The following is a 6213-nucleotide window of genomic DNA, read 5'->3' on the forward strand; positions in this document are numbered from 1 at the left end:
AGGTGGCGACCCACGGGGGCCAGGGATCGCGGCAGCCGGCCCTCGCAAGTTTGCTCGGCTCGCAGCCTTCTCCGGTTCCCGACTGGAGAGCGCCGGCGTGGGGTCGACCGCGCCTGCGGCGGAACCGGCGTGCCGCCTCTCGGATGCGGGTTCGCGCCGCCGGGCGCCGCTCGCAGCCGCGTGTCCAGCCTCCGTCCCAGCAGCTCGACTCTCCGAACGCGAGCCACAGAGACATTTTCATTCCGCATTTCTGCTTAGGGCACTTTACAAGTTAAAGCTCCCTTATAAAAATTAACAGCAGAATTGTTGGAGGTGGGCAGGAGAGGTTGCAAAGAAGTGAATAAATATTAATCTTGAGCTTCCTCTAAGGTTCTTTAATGATTTTTTGAATGAAGGTGTTGGCGCTCTCCCCCATACCTCCTCCCCACTCCCCGGCTAATCCTTGTTGTAATAAAAGCGTTTTTCTTCTTTCTGTTGAATTTATAAAGCATAGCGGCAAAGAGGTTAAACTAGATTACGAATGGCTTTGGGCTGCTTATGATGAGGTGCGTTCTAACCGCACCCCCTCTGCACCCACACACTGTTTTCTTGACGCGAGGCAAAAGGTTTTCGAGGGCGAGGGAGGGGCTCAGTGGCTGGAGGGGTATAACAGGAGGAGAATCTGCTTCTCTCAGTTTGGGTATGCCTTGATTATGTCTTCTGGCCCTATCCTGGCCAGATTTGTTGAATGATCATGGATTTATGTATAATTCCAGTCCAAAGGAGAAACATTCGTCCTGTCATTTTGCTTCTACCTATACTGCAATGTTAAGAAGTCTCTCCCAGAGACTGGAAAACTAAACACGTAAAAGTGCACAGCCTCTTCTTGAATATAAGTTCTGTATTTAAGACATATCTAATAAATCAACAGGAAAAATGTATTAAAACATACTGGATAGAAGTTTAAATAATTCACATCTCAAAACGGTGGAAGACATGTTATAGGTAAGCGATTAATAATATGCTAGTGAAATCTGGATTTAGGAATTGAATACAATTTAGCTTAATTATACACTATACGAAAGTATATCTGTCACAGAGATTTAAGTTTAACTGTCTTTTTATTTTATTATATTCAGAACTTCCTGGAGCAATGAGGAAAGTCATAATGAGAAATAAAGGTAGATTATCACAGTTGAATGATGATTTTTCAATATTTGCAATAAAATACATTTCTATAGTAAATGTAAGCGATGACATGTTAGATAAGTCAAAATATTTGCAAGTGGGGAAAACAGTCATCTTAGACTTTCACATTTAAATTAGATCCTTTAGAAGAGCAGAAATTAAGTCCATTTCTCTCTTTAAGAAAAGGGCAACTGTGTAAGTAACTATCACTGAAACAAGTTGAAATTCAGAAACAAGCATAGGTCTTTGAAAAAGCATATGGATTTCTAAAATACCAAAATATTTACTATAATTGAAATCACAGGTAAATTTAACCTATTTGAGAGCTTCATTAAGAGCACACTTCAAAGACTGTGATAGGGATCATTAAAATTCAGGCCACTGTTGTTGTTTTTTTTAAATTAAAATACAGAGGCTTCAAAAATATGACAAAGTTATACATTAATCTGTAGGAGTGCTTTCCAGAGTAGCTGATGCTGGATTGGAACATATATTTTTTAAAAAAGCTTAAATGTTTCTTTGGGTTTGTATATATACATTATTTTGATGAAAACTTGAACTGCTTCAATGCAAAATACATTTCTGTATGTGTTATGTCTGTAGAGCTGTGGGAAGGATGAAGATGAAGCCAGGGAAGGAAAGCAGCGGAGCACACACAAAACATGAGGCCACCTGGCTTCTTGCCATCATACATGACATTCAATTATTTTTGTACTTTTTCATGAGAGTTTTCCCTCTACCCAGCTTCCCCTCCCCTCTGCAGACTTTTGCTTTTCTACATTTGTCATAGTTCATCTAATTCAGCACGCATTTTTTCTAGCTTTACTTACCAATATGCCTCAAACTCTTGCTGAAAAAAAGAAAGGGCTGAGAATTCTTGCAACCCTAGCTTGACATTCCCACTATTACTATATAAGTGTGATATTTCTCTCAATAAGTTGAGAAAGGAACCATAGTGGTATACACATTGCTTCAACTGCTGCTTTGATGCATGTACTCAAAATATTTTTCATTTCCCAAAATACATTCTCATGGGAGAGGGGAGCATCAAAAGAAGCTTTCAGACCGTGAGAATTTTTTAAAATGCAATAAGTCAAACTGGCAGCCAATCCCTTATCTGAACTTGACTTAGCTGAATTACCTTTGTGTGTGGGGCAATGGGGGTTGGGGCCAGTCATTTCAATAGACTTTTTAACTAGTTTGAGTTTACTTAGTTACTTTAAGTCTAGGCTCTAAAAGGAGCTAAATAAAGAAGACTTTAAACACACCCCAAATCACTGTGTTTGGGGAGCTGGCACCTAACAACAGCAGCAACAACTGCAAACTGGTTGCAAAAATGTTAAATGTAACTTCAAATCAGAACATCAGAGTCACTTCACAGAATAGCCTTCCCACTGTGTTAGCATCCTTGGTGCCAGAGGAATAAGAAAAGAGTGTTGCAAAGATGGAACCTGCAGTAAGTCATGTTAACCTCATCCTTTTCCTTTCCAGACTCTGCACATTCCATCCTGACTTACTGTGCCTCAGTCTTATCAAAGAGATGTGAAGCAGCAGCATCAGTAGCTATATCCAGGGATCTGAAAGCCCTGGCATCCTACAACGTCATACATTTTGTTAGGATTTAAAAGAAATTGATGTCTCCCCACCTCTGTCTCCTACTCCCACATCCCCTCTCCTACTCCACTTTACCCCATTCCCACCACCTCCGGCAAATGCTTCCATCCAGGTAGATTTCTTGACTAATATGAAAGATGGGGAGCTGAATCCTGGATTTGGAACCCAGGTTCCAGGTATGGAAAGTGATGAACAGTTCTCCACAAGGCAAAATAGAAAGGTGGTGGAAAGAAGGGAATGGTAGCCTGAGAATGATGACTGAGGGTGCTGAGATAAAATCCCAGTGAGAATGTGGTTTAATAAACCGAGTCTCTCTTGCCAGCCATGGTTCCTTAAGTACTGGCCCCTGGAGCCCTAGCCATGCTGACTAGTTGGAATTGGGGAGGGTTGGGATAAGGAATGTGGATTAGAAGCAGGTTTTTAAAGACTGTTGAAGAGGAAAGTTCAATGTCTGCTCTGAATAGAGTAGTTCCTAGTTCCAAGTATTTATCAAAGTGCTATGGTCAATTTCTAAGGTTATCTTCAAAGCACCAGGTAGATGTAAGGGGGGATGAGGCAGACTCCAACCCAATCAGCTTCCAGTTTTTTCTCCCTTCTTATGATTTCCAGAAATCATTTAATTATTGCTGTTTTAATTAGTATATTTTAATTTTATTATCTAATGCTCCAATGGTTAGAGCTGTGACATGACCATAAACTGCATCTCAACCTCTCAGAATCCATTTAACCCAGCTCTTGGCAACCAGAGACCCAGTTTCTCGCCAAAAACTACAGATTAAGCATTCGTTATGGGAGTTTGTCATTAGCTGTTCCCTCTGTTTTGGGCACATGTGGTTACATGTCCCCAAACATACGGGATTCTGTATAATAGATTTGCATTTCCAAGAGGCTTCAGGGATATTAAGTGGGGTTGGTGACACCTTGCACCCATCCCGCCAACAACTACCATCAAAAGTGGGGTTGATTGAGGTGTGGGGTGGAAACAGGTCTCCTATGCAGCTGTCGACCCTGGCTCTCCTGCAGTTTACTCTGCGAGCTGGACCTTTATTGGTTTACAAGTACTCTAGAGCTTGCATCATATGTCTTTCATTTAAGAGACACCGAATGTTTTTCAGGGAATTTAGGGCTCTTAAGACGCATATTTATAAACAAGCTGACAGAGCTCTACAATGTAACTAAGTTTATAGCTAGGAGTTGTTTGTATATTTCCTCAAATCAGCAAGGCGTTGTTCTTGCTGCTGTGAATTTCTGAAAAACCTATTAAACGACCATTTCTTTTACCCTCCCCGTGTCTATTAGAGAAAGTACTTTAAGAACATCTGAAGGTAAGGTACAGAAGGGGCTAGGAGAGAATAAAAAAATCCTCAACCCGCATAAGACTGAGTAGATTACATCCAACGTTCCTACAGGGACGGTCCAGGATCCGCTAGCAGGAGCTAAGGAAGCGCATAGCCTGCTTCTCCGCCTTAAGCAAGGACAGGATGTTCCAGGGTACCTTCTGGCTAGCTTTTCCTTGGCATTGCCCTCCCGCCTCCCCCCCCCCCCACTCCCCGCCCCCGCACATTCTTCCCCTCCTCCCATCCCTGGATGCCAGGCTAGGAGTTCGTGCGCCTTGGTACAATCTGGTATTCTCCCTCACCGCAGTCCCTGAAAGCTTTTCTTTGACTGCGCCCCTTGGAGATTTAACAATTAGTGGTTGGTGCCGACTGCCTGACTTTGGAGATGGTAATAATAATACAGGCAAAGTGCTATCGTTTAGGAATAGTGTCAACTCGCAGGAACCCGAGTGCGCGCTCAAGGCCAGGCCGGGCGCGGCGCCACGTGAACTAACCGATCTCGTGCCCCTGCTCCGGAGAAGCGTCCCGAGAGAGCGAGGCCGCGGCTCCGGGCCGCCTGCTGAGGTTCCACTCGTCCCGATCTGAGTTGAAGACCGGCCGCGCTTCTAGAGCAGTGTTGAGGCGCAAGTCTGAGATGCGGAGCGCTCCATCATTGTTCTTGCCCGGCTGCGGCACACTGTGGCCTCGAAGAGGGTCTCCAGTGAGTCCTAGGTCAGCCCAGACCTTGAGGAACATGGAGATTCCCGAGCCCCTCCGGAGGCTCGCCAGAATTGGGCTTGGCCTCGCCACGCCAGGGTCGGGGGTGCCCGGCGTGCCCAAGTCTGCGGGGCTACTGCCCCGCTGGGCTGGGGAGACGCCATCGGCGCGGCTAGGGCCTGTATGAGAAAGGCTGTCGGGCGGAGGCCTCTCGTGGAGGGCGCAACCCTCAATGCCCAACTTGTGGGCGTTTTCACCAAATTTGCCAGTTTAAAAGGCCTGTTGCTAATGGCGGCCTTTTCTTGCCCAAGGCACTGAACGCTTTTCCCTCCGACGCGGCGGGATCCTCCGATACCAAAGACAGTTCTAAAGCCTCACAGAGGGGCTTTCCACCCCGTAGCGCTGCTCTGCCCTCAGAGAGCCGCCAGCTCCCCAACCTCCTCCCATCCCCTCGGGCGGGAGCCGAAGCCCCGGCCCAGCCCGCGCCGGGACGCCGCCTCGCCAGTGCGCCCAGCTCCGCGCGCGCCCGTCGCTCCCCGTACGCGCTTTTCCAAACTCCACTACGACTCCTTAAAAGTAAAGTAATCATCTTTTAAAAACCACGATGAAGGCCTTCCTCTTTCATAAACCCCTTTGTGTAACCCCTCTGGCCTATAGTAAGGACGCTTAGGAGGCACTTTTCCTATAGAGGTTTCTTAAAATAATCTGGATCTAATGATAAAATCGTGAACCAAGGGGAGGGTGGGAGAGGGTGGAGAAATGAGGTTGATATTGGTATAATGGTTTCAATGCCTTGCTCGGCTTCCCTCTCCCATTGCCACCACATCCACACGCCGCCGCATTCCAGAAAGAAAGGAAAGGCCACGGGTTCGTAAGCGCCGAGAGCGCCCGGACACCGAACTCCTCGGGATTGGAAGAAGCAGCAGCCCCTCGACCACGGCCAGCCCAGTTAATAGCTGCCCACGTATCCGGCTTCTTGGGCTTCGGATTAATGTGGATCTTCCACATAAACGATTTACGGATGAAATAAAAGCCCCTTAGAGCATTACTTCCTTTCAAGTTCTTAAGACGCCTCTAAATCTTTCTGGTAGTGAGTGGCCGGCGTGGGGGCGGGGTGGGGACCCGGTGCCGGGCGGGTGGCCCCGGAGGGCGCAGAGCGCGGGGAGTGGAAGGTTAACTGCCTCGGAATCTCACCAAGCTCTTCCGAAATGCCAGTCCACTGTCGCGGCGACAATGTTTCTGAGTGTCGTGGCCTCGTCCCTGCTGGCATTTGTTTGAAATGGAGCTGTCTGTCTAACCTAGGCCTGGACGCGCCCTGCCCGGGTAAGTGGGGGGAAGATGGGGGTGGGGTGGGGGGCGGAGGGGGGCCCGGGGTGGAGTTTAGTCGCCTGCCTATTTT

Source organism: Odocoileus virginianus, chromosome 24 (assembly GCF_023699985.2).
Source record: "Odocoileus virginianus isolate 20LAN1187 ecotype Illinois chromosome 24, Ovbor_1.2, whole genome shotgun sequence".
NCBI lineage: Eukaryota > Metazoa > Chordata > Mammalia > Artiodactyla > Cervidae > Odocoileus > Odocoileus virginianus.